At 34.6% G+C, this 22347-nt stretch overlaps 1 pseudogene; it reads left to right on the top strand.

Annotated features, from left to right (window-relative positions):
* Positions 1-15579: 15579 nt before the first annotated feature.
* LOC138305802 (ficolin-1-like) lies at positions 15580-22123 on the top strand (annotated as a pseudogene).
* Positions 22124-22347: the final 224 nt, after the last annotated feature.

The following is a 22347-nucleotide window of genomic DNA, read 5'->3' as shown; positions in this document are numbered from 1 at the left end:
ACAGGGTGAAGCGCAGACTGACGCGACTCTTCCGCTTACAATGACCTTTTTAAGCAATGAAATAAATCTATTCACGGATCTCATTATGTAAAGCACAATTGACTTTTAATGCCCAAATATATGTGTACAATTGTAACCGGAAGCTACTTCCGAACCTTCCGCAGTTATTCCGACAAAGCGTTTGTCAAATGCTTCTTTCCGTTTTTTTCTGTATTTAAGGAAGTTTTTTTTTCCATATACATGAATGAAGCTGCTTTGATATGTAGTTATAGCATATAATTCAGAATATTTAATTGTTAGATGGTAACACAAAGGGAATCGGTCAATGTAAAAAAAAAATGATATGGTCACGAAATTTTATCTGAAAAATATTGATAAATTAGTTATATATGTATATATCGTTAATACAAGACCGCAAATATTTAAAACCGTTAAAATTTATTTGCAATGTTTTAACTTCAAATTGCAAATATTTTGACACGTGAAAATAACCGGTTCTGCGTTAATTGGTAACATACTCTTTTCTCACTAAATTGGGATATATCAAAATCTCTTGATCGTATACATGTTCTGTAATATTTTTTCAATATCATTAAGAATTGTTTTTTGTCACTTCACAGTACATTCAGCAATAAGAGTAGATAGGTAACAATCCATAATGCTAATCAATTTGATTTCCTTTTCAATCCCTATGCAACAATTTCCATTTAAGTTATATGTGCCGTATCTATTCATAATCACGAATCAAGAAGAGAGTTTAAAATGTTGTACATCACAATAAGTTACCAAAATTTTGAGAATCACATTACTTTCAATGCATAGGTTTTAATTTAGAAGCACAGTTACTGTGACAGATGAAAATGATTTTGGGCAGTACAGCCAAAAAACCTTATATTTATCTTTCGTCTATAGTACAGTGGACCATGACGCCAAATTCTGGTCTACGATTTCATTTCACATTCTTGCAGGGTTTGTTAAGTGATTTCTGCAGGTATATTGTATGTTTTCCTCTACGCCTGTATAAAGCATAAATGAATTTTACTGTTCTATGTTTCTATGTTGTAACGAAAATCATCTGAAACCATTTGAACGGTTTATCAATCATTTTAGTTTTCAATAGATTACTGAAGAAAATATAAAGTGACAAAAAAATTCGTCCAGGCCTTCGACAAGTGACAAAGACGGCCGCCATCTCCTGGCTTCTGATTGGACAAAATTATCTATTGAACATCTCGGAGGTCAATGAAACTTTACAGGAGTATTAGAATGAGTGAGTAGATGTGCAATTGAATTTTCGTTACCGATTGCGAAAACATGGCTGCAATTTCCTACCTTCTGATTGGTCAAAATTAATACATTGTCTGATACCAATACAAGCTAGCATATATCAGTTATGATGCCGAATACAATGGAAACATCTTCGAAATCATCCGTTGCCATGGTTACCAAATAGAAGCTTCAGATTGGTCAACATTAAATATTCTTTATTTCTAAGTGCCCAATCTGGGCAACAGATTTTAACGTTTTTTTTTCTTTAGCAATTTATTGAAATACCATAATATTAGAAATCATTCAAATCACTTCACATGCCATATAAACGTTAGTTACAACACAGAAATTATGTACTGTATTATTGTTGTTTTTTATACCTAATGAATGCTTACCTGCAGAAATCACTTTTCAATCACGAATAGCAATGTGTCACGATTTTTTGCTACTGGTGCTTTCTTACTTCCAACAACCACAAATTCACTTAAAGTAATATTTACAATTTATTTACAACACTTCATAATATGTACAGGATGACGAAACACAGTTGATACGAAATAAAACCTAAAATTCCTAAGTAACTAATTTCACGATCCCAACTCGAAATCCAACTATTTAAGTAAGTCCCAGCATCTAAGCCTACTTCACAAAGGTGGTCTCGCTCCCAGCGAAACAATTCTGTAAAATCCAGTCAAGAAAAGGCCCCGGTTCCAGGGCCGCAGCCCTTTTTATACTCTTTCATTAATAAGCCCATGCATAAACATAACTTATATCTACAAAATACAAATATAGAATCTACCAACATCTAAATGAAGGAATCTAAGTAAAGATTTAAGGGAATGCCCTTACACAAAATATAAGCTCAGTCGAGCATCTTAATAAGGGAATCTAACTAAAGACTTCAGGAATTTTTGCCTATACTAATTATATACTCGAAGCATCCAAAATGAAGCCAAATATACTTTCCAAGTAAAGCGAAATTAAGACTCCAAGTGACCCCTAAAATAATTCTGTGAATTCTCCTAAACTAAATATACAATGCCATCTCTCTGAGAAGTAGGTCAACTGGGCCCTAAAAATACACACACACACAGGTTGCCTAGAGTTCAGGCTCCTGTACACAGCCACCCTATATACTAGTAACATTCCTAATTAGTTACAGCTACTAAGCTACGGGTCTAGGTTTCCCCTAAACCAAACATGGACAGAACCGACCTATCTAATGATCATTTGACTTTGGTAATACAATAATGATCTGGACACTATGGAACTAAGTTCTTACTCTTACCACCAAATGAATGAACGTAACACTTGTTCAGCTTATATTTACGCGTTATACATAATACAATAGCTGGATATTCGACAGTGTTTTGTCCTCTATCACAAAGGCTAGATCTCATTAATATTATATTAGGACACAGTATCCTTATAACACCTAATTTATTATTCACCTATCACGTAATGTTCATAACAGATACATGTTATTTTTATCATGTGTTACTACACTTGGATCGAAGACCCGGAAGTTTATATTATGAGGGAGATATTAGTCTCCCATCCGTCCTTACGTCACCAATGCATTTTTATAATTACTTGTCATTATAACGAAATGTAGTCTGACATAATTCTAGGGCTTATATAATAACCGGAGGAAATAAACCAAATATGATATTTTTAAACATTTCTAAAAATCCATATGTTGAAAAATTAAAATGATTTGGTTCATATTTGTCTGCATCATCTTTGATTGAAAGGAAAACTATTCTTGATAAAGGCTCGGTCCCTTAGGGCTTAAAGGGGCCGCGGTAGCCAAGTGGTTAAGATGTTCCGTCATATTTCCAAAAGTCCTCCACCTCTGGGTCACGAGTTCGAATTTCATGCGGGGAAGTTGCAAACTTTAAATGACTGGTAAACAACCAGAACCGATTATTGTCCTTTCTCGCCATCACTTCAACCGTTGTGGCGTGGCTTCAACGTGGTCAGGATATCTACTTTACACCCGTGAAAGGAGGATTTGGTAAAGCAATGGTCTTCGTGAGGGTAAGACGTAAACCTTGATTCTGGATAAAGTCAAACATGTGTAGGTAAGACAGTCCGGGACAATCCTGCCATCACCGTATAAGGACCGTGTACTGTATGCATCCGGCGATATCCGGGACCGTCCGCCATGAAAACGCTTGTCAGTGAGAAAAAAATCAAACATGTTTATTTTTTTCGCCGGACCTTCACTGATTCAAATTGTCCGTACTGATCCGTTTACAAACTGTGTATTCCCATGTAACATCCGAGATGTCCATGTAAGTACTAAAGTATCCTTGTTGGTACCGAAGTATTCATAATTAAGTCTGGGGTCATCTGTGCACGAATTTTTCCTTCGGGATAACACTGGTATTTACGGATTGTACAAGGAATGTTTCCGGACCTAAAACGTTCGAGTATCGTGATTTTCCGTGAATATCTGTATGAAAATCTATTTCCTCCGTGAAATAATCGTGCAGAGACTGGCACAAACCGTAGTGCTCCGGCCTGTCCATGAATCATTTCGGTGGGTTGTCGGTAGACAACAGGATAGCTACCGTGATTAATCGTAGGTAGACCGGTGTTGGACGTGTCGGCATCGTATCACGACCGCGTGGACAACGGCATTATGACGTAATAGAGCACTTGGACGCCGGATGTTCCCGGTTTATCAAAATTTCTAATCCGTAGTGATCCAGCGTCGCACCCTTGAATGTGTGAATGGGACTCAAATATTCAATATTCGAAGTGTGGTTTGCGTATGCCAGATATTTATAGTAAGAATTTGAAAAATAACAAATATAAAGATATATAGATATTTCCAAACTATATTTAGGAATACACAAGGGATCAGGTTTTACCACATTTTCCATTTTCTCCTAGAAACATGTTAACGGGGATCTTGATACGAGCTCCATCACTCTGAATGACGTATCCAGGCTATCAGAATGGCTAATTCACACATACAATTTACAATTCAACAGACGATAATATAAGGTCCACTTACAGAATGGCTAACACACATACAACATACAATTCAACAAACGATAATATAAGGTCCACTTACAGAAAAGCTAATACATAAACTATATACAATTCAACAGACTATAATATAAGGTCCACTTACAGAATAGCTAACACACATACAACATACAATTCAACAAACGATAATATAAGGTCCACTTACAGAATAGCTAACACAAATACAATATACAATTCAACAAACGATAATATAAGGTCCACTTACAGAATGGCTAACACACATACAACATACAATTCAACAAACGATAATATAAGGTCCACTTACAGAATAGCTAACACAAATACAATATACAATTCAACAAACGATAATATTAGGTCCACTTACAGAATGGCTAACACAAATACAATATACAATTCAACAAACGATAACATTAGGTCCACTTACAGAATGACTAACACACATACAACATACAATTCAACAGACAATAACATAAGAATGACTTACAGAATGTCTAACAGACATGCAATATACAATTCAACAGACAATAATATAAGGACCACTTACAGAACGGCTCACACATACAGTATAAATTCGTCAAATAATCATATCACATACAAAATATCTAACACATACACTATACACTTTAAGAGACGAAACAATAAAAAAGATATTTTACAGAATACCCTGTGACATTGTTCATGCAGTCAAATATTAAGTTAGCAGCTCAAAATAAGCTCGCTTAAGACAGATTGTCACTTAAGATAGAGTCAATAATAAAAACAATTACGTACCAGATGGCCAATCGTAAGACACTTACTTTGACCGCTTTTCTTTAATTCCGCATTAATGAATGTATTCCTTTTCACTGGTGACGTCAGCAACGAACGCATTATTGCTTTGAAACCAGTCCTATATTGAAAGGCTTATTTACACCACATGTTTACTCTCCAATATATATCAGTTTTTATAGTTTGTAATACCAAAGTGAATAATAAAATATAGGTTAAGTTTCGACTATAACTTTTTCATCTCGGACGGCTTAACAGCCAGCCTCTTGTCGAGTGGTCCAAGACAATCGACAGATTACATAAAACTGCTTTTAACCAACTTTCTTTCGTGGTTAATTAATCTAATGATTTCCATTTCAAAACAAATTAGCAAAATTGAACATTCTTCAGATTTAAAAATTACATAGAAATTTATTTGGATGAGGAAAATCGGTAAAAGTAAAATTAGAAATTAAAATTAGAAAGACAGTTGGTTTACAGTATCCGGTAGTCGTGTGGTACTCTGAAATTCTGAATAACTAAAATGAAAGCCACGTAGAGTAGTTGTAAATACTCATCGTAGATCGATGGCTATTGCCATACACCTCGTCTTATAAATGACAATGAATTAAGAATGGCACATAACACTTGAATAACAAAAAGGTAAAGCTAAATCATTATTAATATCATTCAGAATTGTCACTGTAGTGCAACATTGATCTGATTACAAACAACATTGGTAAGGATGTAAGTATATGCATGTATTACCCTGACGGTAGGGAGACATGACGATTTGTTTACCCGAGGCATATCATACTATGAAATACTATAATTTACCGCGGGTAAACACATTGTCAGGTTTCCCTTCTGCCATGGCAAAACAATGTTTACTATACCGAAAAAAATAAAATCTTTAAAATCTAGCTATTGGACATGTTTATCTAAGCACTGTCGCGTTACAGCTTTTGTTAAATAAGAAGTAAGCCATACAATATCTTATGTTTTATTTCATTCAGTAGCTTGATCTGTTTCGTCATATTATCAATTACAATCCAATGATTGTTAGCCAATTTAATATTTAGGAGCTTTTTATCATGTAGTAAACACAATGCTATTTTTAATCACTGCGTTCTGTATTTATTTTTACAAACAAGGTCATTTGACTTTCCAGGTTTCTTAAGTCATGGTAAACATCTGTTTCTTCTTACATAAGTGGCTTTTCAATATTTTTAGTAAGCATTGTTATTGCTTTTTTTGCATTATTTTCAAATTATTTATGATAAGTTAATTTTAACCAATATGCTCCACTTTAACTTTTGACCTACATATAGACATGCCTAGACTTCCGGTATAGCCGCTAGGCTTATATAGACTTATAATTCTAAATTTTCAACATTTCACAACGTGTACTTTCATAAAATACACATTTTTACGGTGGCTGATTTAGGCCATTTCGTCTATTCGTCTTTTCGCCCCGAAAAGACGAAAATTAAAAATCTCAATTCTCGTCTTTTCGTGTTTTCGACCTTTACAGATAAAGCAGATGGTGGTTCGGAACCACATAACCACATAACGGTTTGTGTGCGACTTTCACAGGATATTCTGTAAGATAAGTTTTTCTCGTTTGATATATTAGAAGTTAAAGTGAATAGTCGGGCAAAGGAAACTAATCTTAATGCGTTAACTGCCCTTCCAATGTCCTTACATATCAAAACGACGGTAAAATAGCCGTTTCTTTGGAAAGCGAGGCTGAGTGGGAATGTCAAGACGGACATAGCAAACCGGGAGGACCTTTTAGGATTCCTTTAATATAAATTAATTTCTTTCCATGCAGAACGATTTTGTCGGGAAACATTTATTTTCCATTTCATAATAATTTCAAATGAATATAATAACACATTTTACCGACACTAGCCTTACTTTGCCCGACTTTTATCCAAGGATTCATTTTCCTATTTTTATTTTTCCTTTGCTTTACATCTTTCATTACATGTCTAATGTATCCGTTCTTTCGAAACATTAACAAACTTTTTTTCGTATCACAAGGTTTATACTTTCTCGGTGGACAATTGAATCGGAAAAGTGGTGAATGGATATGGGAAAGGACCGGTAAAAATGTTTCTGTTTACCAAATGGCATGTGGAAGACGGGGAACCCAATGATCTCAAGAAGGAAGAAGACTGTCTACAGATGCAGAGCCATCGCGATTTCAAATGGAACGATGGCTCTTGTACAGGAAAGGCTTATTTCATTTGTAAGAAAAGGTAATCAAACTGCAAATATCAATTAAAAACACTCATGTGGTGTGAGAGATTGCACACGCGTGTGGTGTGAAAGATTAAATACGCGTGTGGTATGAGAGATTGCACACGTGTGTGGTATGAAAGATTGCACACGCGTGTGGTATAAAAGATTGTACACGCTTATGGTGTTCATGTGACATTCCATTCCGTAGCTCATTAGTCATCATGTTTGGCACGAATGTTTATTTGTACATTTCAGAGTGTTTGTTACATTTCTTATGCTTTAGTTGATGAGATACGATAAACACCCTAATAATCCGAAATTCAAAAATATTTATCGAAAAAAAAACAGCATGTTCCAATAATAGATTTCATGCTTTATTCTGGCAGTACATTTTGTCATCGCACTTTGTCATTTATAGTGCATTAGACAAAGAAGATGAGACGGATATCAGTCAACAATGCTAATTCACTCGATTTCCTCCACAATCCATACATTTGTATATACTATTTTTATTGAAAGCAGAGAATATCTAACATTGACAAATCTGAAGCTTCTATTTCGTAACCATGGCAACGGCGGATTTTGAAAATACTTAATTTGTTTTCCGCATCATCACCGCTATATTCTTATTTGTATTGATATCTGAAAATGTTTTATTGTAAAACAATCAGAAGACAGGAAGTGACCGCCATGTTTTCTCACTCGGTAAAGAAAATTAAATGGTGTGGCTCATCTATGCACAAAATCCCAATACTCATGTGAAGTTTTATCGTTGTCCGACAAGTTTTTTAATATTATGCAGGACATACGCTGCCTATTTTTAGACTATGATGTGAATCGACCAGGGTTAAAACCAGGAAACATTCTCACATTAATGAACTCTCACCTCAAGGTTTAAAGGCCCACTACCTTTCTGGAGCAAATTTTATGGGTTTCTTAAAAACATTAATAACGTCAGAAAATACATATCGATGGCCTAAGATGAGGTTACAACATCAAACATATGCAAGATTTCCTGCGTAATCTATGAAAACTTTTGATATTCATTTCGCTGTTTTGCCGTCTGGCGGAGTAGTATTCAACTACCGCGCGGTAATTAGGACGACGGCGGGAAACATAAGACGACCCGCGTTATGAAAATTAACATTTTATTTATTTTAATTATTTTGTTTAGGAGATGATGATGGATGTAGTATTAACGGTAAGTTAATAACTTTTGTGACTCTACACAATTATCGATCTTGTTTTACATTCCCATTTTAAAAAATTAAAAGCCGTTTCGGAAAGGTAGTGGGCCTTTAAGCTAGAAATGTACATGTTCGAAAATAACTTAGTTTTCCGTTCAATTCGTTACAATTACAGAAAATTAAAAACAATAGCCCTTGATGTTATCCACAGAAACAGGCAGTTATAATATGATGAGTAGCATTATGAAAAAAGGAAAAATAACGCTTGATCACAGGGACTTAAAGGAAAAACAGAATCAAGCTAAAATGGATTGATGGAAATCCTCTTTTTGACAGAAGATTTCAGAGAGAGGCGAATGTTTCGGAACCTGATGGATTCAAGTGCATCAGTTTCAAAGACACGGAAGATAATCAGGGTTGAAATTTTATCAAAGAAATTATTGGTCAATATCTGGTGCGAAATTCAAGAGAAGATGACACCTCACCTAAAATAAGATAAAACATGTACATATTTAATACCAACGTATATTCAGTTCCATTTCCTATGTGGGGGACACAACTTCAAATACGAACGACTGTTTTCACATACTGTTATTCCACTTTGAACGTGAAAAAAAATTCTTAAAACTTACATTCAAACTTTGCACACCGGATAGAATGACATATTTACAAATTTATAGTCAGACTCAAACTGGAGCAATACTCCTATAAAACCCTCATCAAAAATCAAATGACACATTTGATAAACATGATAATGATAAACAACAGTCACTTGTTGGGGAACAAGCATGTATATCATGCAGTTCAATAATACACTACGCCAGTTGAATAATGACAATAATGGCCCGGAACCTAAGGAAAAAGGACCACTTTAGCAATAAGTACGATAAACACGCGATGGTGGGATTTTAAGATAAAATATCGAAAACATACCTGACACATTTCTTTGGCCACTTGACAAATATAAAACAAAACAAAAGCAAAACAAAAACAAAAAAAAAAACAAAAAAAAAAAAAAAAAAAAAAAACACATAAACACAAGAAACCGAGTATCAAAATATTATCTTTTATTTTCATTTGTTGTCATAAGGTGGTGGACAATTGGTAAAAGAGGAGCATCAATTTGTAAAAGAGAACGTCAATTGGTAATAGAGGAGCGTCAACATACAATAACGCAATGATAATTTATAATAAAGTAGGGTGTACTTATAATAAATGAACACTTCTATACCATGGTGTTGCTAGGGAACAGAAACTCTTCCTCCCAATCACAAACGCTCAACTCAAGGTCAAATATGAGGCGTAGTCAATGCACACTAACCATAATGTACTTATCTCATAGTTATATATACTTGAATGTAGCTGTATATAATCGAAATGTATTCAATAAAAACATTAAAACAGAAGAAAAACAATTATATGTAGAAAGTTGAGAGAGTCGCGGAAACCAAGAATGCAGAAGTAAGTAAGAAGGTTTAGACGATGTATTTCCTGATGCCGGATTAGAGATTAGCAGGACGCTTAGGTGCATAATCCGGAGCTAAGATATATAAATACATGTAAACATATATACAGTTTTATTACAGGTGCTGTTATTCACTGATGAGAACAGAAAGCAAATAAGTCTTGTTAACTCAATGGATATTTACAACAAACGCCAAATAAAGTGGGTACAGAGTTTCGTTCTAACACTTATCCCAATCAACACTTGTTACTCACAGCATATATTTCAGAACAAAGATCAGTACACTTCGGTGCTGACTGACGAGTTATTTTGTTCTCTTCAACATATCGTTTAACATTTTCAGTTGAATCCATACAATGCCGTTGTGAAAGGGAGATAACTAACTAGTACTTATCTACAGTTTTTTTCCGTATGGTGATCCATCGTCTTTTCATGTTTTTTTCTTAGATCATTACATTTTTTCTGATGTTGTCAAAAAATACCGAAACATTTTTCTTGCACATATAGATTTGTGTAACAGATGTTTGTATAGTTAAGCCAACCATAAGGTTTTCCCTGTGTTGAATCTATTCCGATGATAGACCTTACAGCTAAGAGAGTTCATGTAAAACACTTAATATCTCCTCGAAGACAAAATGTAGTGTGTTGCTCATATGAAGTGTGTGGTGCGTGTTTAGGGAGACTGCGGTATGTTCGTGTTAGTGTCTTCTTGTATAGTGAAGTGTTGCCCTTCAAATGAAATTTCTCTTATTGATATAGTTCGTAGCTAGTATTATATATTATCTATTATGCAGGATATATAGTAAATTAGGGTGAGCTTATCAATGTTTTTTCTACCTCCAATAAAACTGATTTGATGACCTTACAGCTAAGATAGTATAAATATATTAATATGATAATATTTATTACTTCAAAATTAAATAAAAATATACTGTTTTCCGTATTTGCATATTACATAGTTATCTGTCATTGCGGATGGGTGTTGATTGTGACGTTATGTGTTTTCCGAGGATAACGCAATACTTTTCAGAGAAATGACGTACAAAATAACGACATTACAATTAATGCCTACCAGAAAGGGAGTTAAATCTATAATATGCAAAAACAGAATACTGCTTTGCTTATCTTACTATCTTAGGGTAAACAAAGAACAATCATTTCAAAGGTAATTTTAAAGATTACAACAGCATATCTTTATAAATAAATCGCGGTCAAACATGAACGTTCAAAATAGTAATAAGTAAGGCATTGAGGATGAACACATCTGAGAAATTAAAGTTAATATTATATACTATATAAGTTAATATAACAACATGATTTCTAAATTTGGATGATATTTGTACGGTGGTTGGGAGTGGACATAGAATAAATAAAGTATTGCGTGAACGAAATATTAGTGTGTGTGAACTAAATGATTTTGCGTGGGAACGAAATATTTGAAGGATGGAGTAGTCCTAACACGAGACAATACTATGAGGCAATAGTGCCCTCTCAACCAGGCCATAATGGGTTTAGTACATCACTCTGAAATGTGTATGACCTCTTTTCGTTTCATCGTAACAGACACACTTCAAGGGACCCCCCACCCCGCAACGCTAGCTTCATTCCCACACCATGTTATTACATCATAAGTACAACATATAAATTATCGTAGAAATCCGTTTCTTTAAACGAGATTCGGTTTCTTGAAGATTGAAAGTAGATCCATAAAAAAAACTACTGAATTGGCTTCTGTAGAAAAGCAGCATTTGCTTCAATCCCAGCACACAGGCACCATCTTGACTTCTTTGGGAAGGGAAACGTTATAATGACGCAATGTTATCGTGACGTCACAATAGATTTACAATAAATTCTGCGCCACTTCAATAGTGCCCGCTTCTCTGTGTACTATTGCAAATAGTAACCATATGCATAACCATTCAGAATCCGGTATATAATATATGAATCACAATGACGTCGTGTGATCTTGCAATTCCCACATTTTTTCTTCGTAGAAGTATGAAGAAAACGAATCGTCCAATCAGAAAGACGGAATTAGTTTGAATACAAAGAACAATGATGAAAGTGGTGTGTGTGTTTAAAATAAAAAAAAATCAACAGATATCGGAAATCAGAAAAACATTTTTATCAACATAATTAATTAAAATTAATATATGTTTAAATGAAAAAAAGTATGAATAATTCGCTGCATACTTATAATGGTTCAGCTTTTTTATTAAAGCATTACGCGCTGATGATATTAGATGACACATACAATATGTCAATGTAGGGTAATGCTTTAAAACAGAAACTAATTAGCACCATCATTATTTGGACAATCAATGGCTACAGATAATAATACGCCGCTTTGGACTTCTATCATATAAGGCCATGTAAATAAGCATGTAGGTAATACAGAGCGGTTTTTTTCGAGTTGCAAACAAAATCAAAAACACTTTTTAACTAAAATTTTGGTCTAGTCATTAAAATTGCAAAGAAATCAAACAAAAAGATAATTTCTTTAAGGATATGGTCTAGACATCAAAAAAATGAAATCACAAACAAAACCAAAAACATTTTATGAAATCCTATGAGTTCTAAGTATTTGGTTTTAGTGAGCGAAATGTCATTATCTCTGAAAATTATGACGTTACGTTCACAAACATATGATGTCACAATGAACACCTTCTCGAAAGGCCAAATAGATCTGTAATATGCAAATACACAATGTTTAGTTAACTTAAAAATGTAACAAGGATCCAAGAGAATACAATATATACAAAAAACTTAATGCCGTATACGCCCAGTGGTGCTACCCATACCAGCGCATATTATTAGAGAGTAGTTCACGAACAGTTTCAATTTTTTATTTTTTAAACAAATTTTGTTTTTCTTTTAAAATAATATAAATTTATTCAAAATGGTGTGAAATTACTTCAATTTGTAATAATCGTAGTGCAGCAATACATAATGGACTGTTTTATTAACTGTGTGCCAATTGTACTAATAAACACGAAACTTAATTTCAAAATACTAAAGAGTAATCTAGCGAAAGGATTTATAAGTGAGAAGGATTTGTGACTCGGGTCTTTGGACGAATACGTTGTGAGCGCGTAATGTTTGTCCACGGACCGTGACGTTGGGCGACGACTTATTTTCCTTTTAAATCCGCTGGTGCAACCTTTGATGTAGCTTACGGGTGCTAGGCTTACCGGCTCACTCTCTGAAACGTACCGTCATTTCACAATCTCACGTATTTTTTAAATGAAAATTTAAGACATTTCTTCTAAATTCTTCGCCTTTAAAACAAGGACTAGACATCGTGGAATGTATTTAACTTACATTGGTATTTTATTGACTCGGTACGTATTTGTTGAGAAAAATGGTTTTTTATTCCCGATACCTAAGCGTCTCGCGTGGTGTTTAGTAGTGTACCGAGACAGTGACAAATTCTTCTCACTTAAAAATCCTGGTTTATATATAGCAACATTCCCCTATATAGTCACCAAGAGAGATGTTAACATCTAAATACAGGCCAAACCCATTTATTTGTGGAAAAGATACATCAAGTATATTTATATTCAAGTTGGAAGTTGACGAGATCACATGGGGATCTAGGCGCCCACATTAAAGATTAATCTATGCCATACAATGGAAAGAGGAATATTTTCTCTTTTTTTATCTTCAGTGAAAGGCACTATCAGACACGAAAGAGGAGGTCTCTAAAAATTTTTTTTTTTTTTAGAAAGTGTAGAAAGTTAAAGAACACGAGAGAAAACAACACCATCCTTCCATCTCATTAATAAATACAAAATATTTTCTTCAAAATCACAAATACTTGTTAGTAATACTGCTAAAAACCTAATCCCGCGTGGTAAAGGCTACCGAATAATTTAGGTCTTTCTAACTATAGAGAATTTGTTTGTTAGTTTCCACTTATATGACCTTGAATGAATGGCGTTAGAATTGTACCTGGTGCCCTAATTACAAGATCGTACAAGGCGACTAAATATAGTATTTGTTATTTTCTCTTCGTCCCAACTGAATAGCTTTTTCTTACTGCATCCCTTGGTACTACTTCACTTCTGGTTATAGAGTTCAGCGTTCGACCGAAGTTTGAGGAAGGCACTGGGTTCTGTCTTACAGTTGTAGTTCTTGCTCATGTTGACCGTTCAATGTAGAGATAGTTGAGACGACTCTCTTATCCATTATCAGCCTAATATGACTTATATTTGATTGAGGGTTTGTCATAAATGAGAACAATCTGATGTACATTGCATTTAAGTGATGTAGTAACTTTCAGAAAGGGAATTAATTTAACCATGGGGGTCGGGGGGGGGGTCATTTCACCCGGGGCAATATACTATGATTCAAAATATCATGCTACACCGGGTGATGTTTGTAAATTGGTTGATTGACTGATTAGATTAATATCTTTTTAACAGCCAGGGTCGATGTATTTTATGGCATGTTTCAGCATGACGACACCAGCAAAAAAAACAAAGGAGCGAGTTTCACCATTAACAGAAGACAAAACACTAATACACCGCGGTCTCCCTTAACGTGGAACTTATATGTTCCTATCTGATAATAAGACCTAATAAGCCATAATAACTTACTAATGCCATTTTGGACAAAACAAGGCAAAACACGTAATTGAAAAACGTCCGAAATAAGAGGTTTTCTGCCGACTCATAAACTACTCACTGGTAAAAATTGTGAGATGATCCAAACATGTGTCGATTACATGAGAAATGAGCCCCATCGTATAAATCACCAGTCATTAAAAAAAATCATCTCTAAATAAAAAAAATCCAAAAACTTGACTGTAATATTTTTTTTCAAAATAGCCGTCCTGTGTCCGTCTCAGCGACCGACACACTTGTTTTTTTTTAAATTGGCCTTTCCAATTTTAGGTATGTTGCAGACAAAATATTTTCGTTACTACTACTACAGCGGAATTTGCAACACTGTCCCTACTGCTAACAACCCTTTTGGACCGAGCCCCTCTTTATAGAAAAAAAAAAGTTTCCTTTTCAATGAAGGATGTTACTGACAAATAGGAACCAAACCATTTCAATCATACATCAGAAGGATTTTGAAGAATTAACAAATTATCATTTTGTTTCCCTCCCCTCCGTCTTCCTCATACGAAATTGGTTTCCCTTGCCCTAAGAGCGATGTTTCATACCAAATTTCGTTACAATCCACCAAATCGTCCAAGGCAAGTAGTTATTTAAATGGAGTGTTGGCGGACGGAGAGATTAAAAAACAGACGTCGTACCATGGAACAACATTACCGTCTCTTCTCGCCAGATAAAGTAATTAATAATAAAAATATTCTGTATCGGTTATAACTGTAAAGTGGCCAGTGCATAATAAATTAAGTTTTATATGTTTATGTTTTCCTAATATAACGCTAATGAGATATCGTCTTGGTGACAGTAGAAAAAAAAATGTAAAATGCCACACCTGGCTATTGTATTATTTATCGCTCATCGAGCGTAAAAACTCCATTCTTTGTTAACCACAGCTAGTTAGTGGCTAGATGTTGTTTTGTTACGTGGTTTACTACAGGACGACAAGGCTCAAATTTAGTTTGGACTTCAATTAGCGGAAACCATGCAAAAATGTATGTGATCAATTTATCTTGCAACACATTGAAAAACATGAAATTTAAAAGTTTAATGTTAGTTTTTTCCTTATTTTACTCGTTCGGAGTGGAGGGTTTTCGTGAAATTGATGAATTCAGCAGAAATTACCGAGTTAACCTTTCGGATATCAGTTCACACAAACTCACTTCAAACATGGAAATGCATAGCCTGATAACGTGCGCAATAAACTGCGTGACTGAAAACGGATGTAAATCTTTCTCTTACACGGAGAACAACAGAACCTGTGACATCTACTCCAAAGCAGTACTGGAAACGACAGCTGTTTCATCCAATTCAACAAAGTTCTTCTCAAAGCTACGACGTAAGTGTCATATCGTTAAAAGTCCACCATCTGTCTCAAACTGGTTTTGATTTTTAAAATAGAATGTTAGACGAGATTGATTGTTTCGTTAAGTCGCAAATGTCATTAGCTTTTCCTTCTGAGCAATTTCATTATAATGAATATAATGTCAATCGCTATAACGAGGGTCGTCTTATGTGTCCCGCCGTCGTCCTAATTACTACGCATTTGACTACCAATTGTCAATATATATTGCAGACAAACTTGCACTCGTTTGGCGATGAAATCCCATATTAAGCCATTACATTTGCTTACGTTAGCATTGTTTACAAGGAACTGTTTTTTGTTTCGGAAAGGTAGTGTGCATTTAAGACGATGAATTGATTTATTCGGTTCGCACGGATTCAATTCTTATTTCCAGGATGATTATAACATGCAATATTTATCCAGAATTGTAAACATAACAATGGAAAATATTCATAAGTAGTGGACAAAATAGGCGATTATTCGGACAGAGATTATAAATACGCTGTTTCCTAAGTCGATTCATATTTCAATAAGTGCTTTTAAGATTTTTTTTACAATCAAATCTAAATAAATATGTTTACCATAGGCATTATGCTTTGTTTGCGATTATCCAAAACAATCGAAAATACCTTTTTTATTCTAATCATTTTTTGTTCATTGTACATTGTGTTTTTGTAAACAGTTTACATTTTTATATTTCTTCCCTAAAACCGCAAAACGATTTTTTTAAAAGGTACTAATATGTTTCTATAGCTGTCGACAAATCGATATTGTGAATTATTAACCCAGGAACGTATATACGGATATAGGTCAAAGCTCACTGTTTTCAACTCAACCATGTATTATTTATCATTATTGATTTCGAACTACGACGATTTCTATGTTAAGGGAAATATAAGCCGTTTAAAAGATATGATTGAGGTGTTTCGTCTCTAGGGCCTCCACAAACAACTGATTAATTATTTAGTATGGATTTAAGTGGTTTTTTTTTTCTTTAATATGTGACTACATATCCACTCTCACAGGGGCGGACAAAATAGTAATTATGTTTGTTTCTTTATTAATTTTACGTCCTGTTAAGAGCCAGGGTCATGTAAGGACGTCCTCCCATCACATGTATGCGGTGTGTAGCAAGGACGGTAGCGTCATATTTTACTCCGACTTTGCATCATATAGAGTCACTTCTCTTGCTTCTGTGTATTCATTGTGACGTCATTGTTTTATATGAGAAATTCACGTCGTCTTCCAATAAACGTTATGCTCACAAATACATGCCGTCACAAGCATTACCTACCCACAAGGGTATATTTAGACATTTAAAATGAAAATGAAAGTTTAGGTTTAGTTTGACGTCCTATTAACAGCCAGTGTCATTTAAGGACGAGTCAGGTTTGTTGGTAGAGGAATACTGGAGTTCTCGATGAAAAACCACCGACCAGCGATCAGTACCTTACAGCCTTTGAACTCGCAGCGCAGAGGTGAGGGGCTTGTGTAATCATATGTCAAACATCTTAACCACTCGGGCACCCCGGTCCCAAAAATAGAATGCTTAATTAGATAGTTTTTTGGGGACGCATTGAAAATGATTTGATACTATATAATTAATCAGTACATCATATATACAAAATAATTTATATTTGTATATGATAAATTTTGTTTTCATCGATGTGCTCACATCAAACAGATTACGTTTGCACGTAATAATAAATTAAAAAGCACGTGAAGATGATTTTTCAGTATATCATACATTAAAGAAAATCAGAACACTTCTGGGCCGCCATTATTTTTAATATCGAACAAAAATGTTTTTTTTATATACAGTGAACATATTTATATTTATGAAAGACAGAAAATACTTGTTTTGATGTAGGGTGAAAAGTACTTTGTGTAAGATGATCAACACTATATATAATGTAGGGTGGGTATTTTTGTACGTGCTCACATTAAACTTGTTACGTGAGCACGTACTAATGCATTTATGTGAGCAAGTAAAGATAACTGTTATTCATCATACATCAAAATAATATTGTTGTCATGCATTAACGAAGATAATATGATTTCGGTGCCGCTGTAGATGTCACACCCAGTATATGGAACGTGTTATACATTGCAGTCTCCGGTGTTAACGACTACACTGTAACAGGCGGACAGACTATCCAAGTTTACCTCGATGTGGATACAGCAGATGGTCCGTGGATTGTGAGTACAGCAAACTACAGGATACTATTGTAAACAAATACTTAACTAATAAAGACAACATCGAAAACAATGTAGCATGGATTTTATTTATATGTGTATTTAAAAATTAACTTATATCACGGAAAAATATTTATTGTTAGGGAAAACGTATTTTTACTAAACGTAAAGGCATCAACACCCAATCACAAAAATTATCTCGATTTATTAGGTAAGTGACTAGTAGATGGTAAGTTTCTCCCGGTCATTTAGGTGTAGGATTAGTAGAGTGAGAATATACAGACACAACAAGTTTATCCCGGTCATTTAGGTATAGGTCTAGTAGAGTGAAAATATACAGACAGACAACAAGTTTATCCCGATCATTTAGGAAAAGGATTAGTTGAGTGAAAATATATAGACAGACAACAAGTTCATCCTCGTCATTTATATATATGACTAGTAGAGTGAAAATATACAGACAGACAACACGTTTCTCCCGGTCATTTAGGTATAGGATTAGTAGAGTGAGAATATACAGACACAACAAGTTTATCCCGGTCATTTAGGTATAGGTCTAGTAGAGTGAAAATATACAGACAGACAACAAGTTTATCCCGATCATTTAGGAAAAGGATTAGTTGAGTGAAAATATATAGACAGACAACAAGTTCATCCTCGTCATTTATATATATGACTAGTAGAGTGAAAATATACAGACAGACAACACGTTTATCCCGTTCATTTAGGTATAAGATTAGTAGAGTGAGAATATACAGACATACAACAAGTTTAACCCGGTCATTTAGGTATAGGATTAGAAGAGTGAGAATATACAGACAGACAACAAGTTTATCCCGGTCATTTAGGTATAGGATTAGAAGAGTGAGAATATATAGACAGACAACAAGTTCATCCTGGTCATTTATATATATGACTAGTAGAGTGAAAATATACAGACAGACAACACGTTTATCCCGTTCATTTAGGTATAAGATTAGTACAGTGAGAATATACAGACATACAACAAGTTTATCCCGGTCATTTAGGTACAGGACCAGTAGAGTGAAAATATACAGACAGACAACAAGTTTATCCAGATCATTTAGGAATAGGATTAGTTGAGTGAGAATATACAGACAGACAACAAGTTTATCCCGATCATTTAGGTATAGGACTAGTAGAGTGAACATATATACAGACCGTTTACATCGTCCACCGTTTTTTACTATACCAATTTTTTACGTGTTATCGTCTTACATAATGTCCATTATAAACTATCTTTGATACCATGAATTGCGTTATCAATTCTACGCAGGTGATGCAGAGGCGAACAAGTGCTGACGTGGATTTCATTCGAAACTGGGCTGACTATAAGAATGGATTTGGTAATCTCCATGGAAACTTCTGGCTTGGTAATTCATCATGTAGTGGTAACATTGTACCTGATATGTTCACGTTATATTCGGTCATATTCGGTCGATTCCAGTTATATTCGGTCACATTCTGTCATATTCAGTCATTTCCTGTCATAGTCGGTCACATCCGGTCATATTCGGTCATGTCCGCGGTGATTATCTGAAAAATGGATATAAGACAAAGTATGTGATAAAAATGTTCTTTTTTCTCTCGAACACAGGAAATGACAACATCCACCTGTTGACGAGCACCCCGATGATCCTACGTGTTGTACTGGAGGGATGGTATGGAAAAATAGGATATGCCCAATACTCGTCTTTCCAGATAGCTAATGAAACTCAGAATTACAGACTGTCTGTCTCGGGATTTTCCGGTAGCGTTTCATGTAAGTGTATTACTTTTAAGTGTACAGAACATAAATGTGAGCGTTATTTTGTCTTTTTCTCAGACCGGTCCATGTAGACAGGTATAACTGTCTAATTGTTTTATCGTCGTCGATGGATTTCATCCACATCTGCGGCGATAATGCTGATCTATCCGCTGCAATACCCCAATGTCACACGAGACTGTATTACATGGCTTCTTTGTACGTCACTGGATTTTCTGGGGAAATTTTAATGTTGTTATAGAATTTTAACGAAAACGTCGTTAAATACTCTTTCACATGTTGATATGATGAATAGGGATATTCTATCTTTAGCTTCGGGTAGACTCTACCAGTATTGATGATAATACAGTAGTCGTACTTTAGGAAAATTGTAAGTGCTTGCATCTCACGAAACACATATTTCGACATAAACAAAACAACACCATCATGAAGTATTGGTCAAAAGATCCAGCCATTCGGAAATCTACCCGCACAGTTAACTATGCATATAATAACGACTACTGTTCCATCTCGACTGCTGCCTTGGGTTTCAGGATCCTTCATATCCACAAGTGAAAGAGTCTTATAATATTCAATAACCGCATTTGAAGCATTTTACCATTATTGATACTCTTTGGGTAACTATCACTGACCTTATATTTACCCCTGGATTATTTCATAATAAAACTAGAAGCAGTTCAAGAGAAAACAATTGACAAATCTCAGGCAGAGACTTCCATTAAAGAGTAAAGAAAAACTTGTACCGTTATTTCATTCTTTTGATTTACATTAAAATATTACATATGCAATAAAACAGCACAAGCGTTGTTAGTTCTAACATTGGTGGATAAGTTAATGATTTTAAACGTCAAGCTAATAAGTCATTTATGAACGGAATATTTGTTCCCTGCCACGTATGAATGCCTGCGTCTAAAGAGATCGCCTAAGTCATATACAAATTTCCCCATTAAAACAAAAGATATCACAGCGAACAATATTAGATCCTGCTTTCATTATTTTTCTGACATTAGTCCTCACACTACCTTGATACTTAACTCTAATCAGAGCCAGAACAATTTATAGACTATTGTTTGTCTCGGTCAAGGGGAAGAACTCCATGGCTATATCTTATCAAACAGACATAATATTAAGAATGTTTAGAAACATGTCACTAAAACACGGTAAAACACATGTTAAAGTTATATGTGCTGTAACTGGGCGAAAATTTTGGCATGTTAATTTTTCTTCATTAATCTATCGAAAACCATAAGGTTTGGTAAATTAAGCCGTGAACATCATTCAAATGACTTCAGATGCCTTATAAACGTTAGTTACAACTCAGAAATTATGTACTGTAAAATTGTTTGTAATTTATGCCTTATGTATGTTTAGATGGAAACTTTCTTGCAGAAACCACTTTACAATTACTACCAACACTGTAAAAAATGTGAAATGAAACTGTAGACCACAATTTGGCTTCATTGCCTGACCCGTAGGTACTCATTTCGCTTCTGTATAGATGTACATATAATATTTTTTGGCAGTACTGCTAAAAATCATTTCTGCTCTTATTTTTAGTTGTAAAATTAAAAACCAAAGCATTGAAAGTATTGCAATTTTCAAAATGTTAAAAACTTTTGGTGATGATAATATATTTAATAGCTTATCTTAAATCGTGAGTATGAAAAATACGGCACATATAACTTTAAAAAGGTAAATAAAAAAGAGTTGCAGAGAATAAAAACAATGAAAATATATTTCTTAAATAGGGAAACACCTTTCCTTAGTTTCATAAATCCCACCATGTACATACACTATGTTCTATTGTCTGTGTATAAATTCTGTATCAACACAGTACTACATACTACTACTAATGTCTGATTATAATCCTATCGACAATTTATCATCCTTTTTTTGTCATAATAATAATATCGAAATTAAAATTTAGATAGAGTAGGGGTGCTGATTACATCGTCTACAGTACGTCCAACCTATTGTTTCCTACGGTTTAGATAACGCATTGGCGATACATGACGGCCACGACTTCACAACATACGACAGGGATAAACGACGTCCATCATCAGAACTGCGCATCGAACTACAAGGGCGCCTGGTGGTACACTGATTGTCACGTGACTAACCTCAACGGTCTTTACATGGTCGACGTCGGGGAAAGGGAGTCACTTCAATGGCTTGGAGGATTTTCCTCGGTCCAGCATTGGGGCACCACTGAAAAAAAGCACCATGATGATTCGGAAGCCATGATTTTATTTCCTGATAAAATTTTTTCAGAAGCATGTAAGGGGAAATTCATTTTGAAACTTACTCCACTGGACGTAAAAGCATAAACTATAAAGGTGTTCCATCGCCGAGAGAGCATAATCAACATTTATCCGTTGGAAAATGATTAAGGCTTCGTCGTGTGTTATTAACACAAAAATACATAATATTATAAAATTTGTTTTGCTTTTTCGTATCTGAACAACCAT

This window comes from Argopecten irradians, chromosome 13 (assembly GCF_041381155.1).
Source record: "Argopecten irradians isolate NY chromosome 13, Ai_NY, whole genome shotgun sequence".
Taxonomy (NCBI): domain Eukaryota; kingdom Metazoa; phylum Mollusca; class Bivalvia; order Pectinida; family Pectinidae; genus Argopecten; species Argopecten irradians.
Note: the sequence above shows the minus strand (reverse complement) of the source record. Positions and strands in the feature narration are given on the sequence as shown.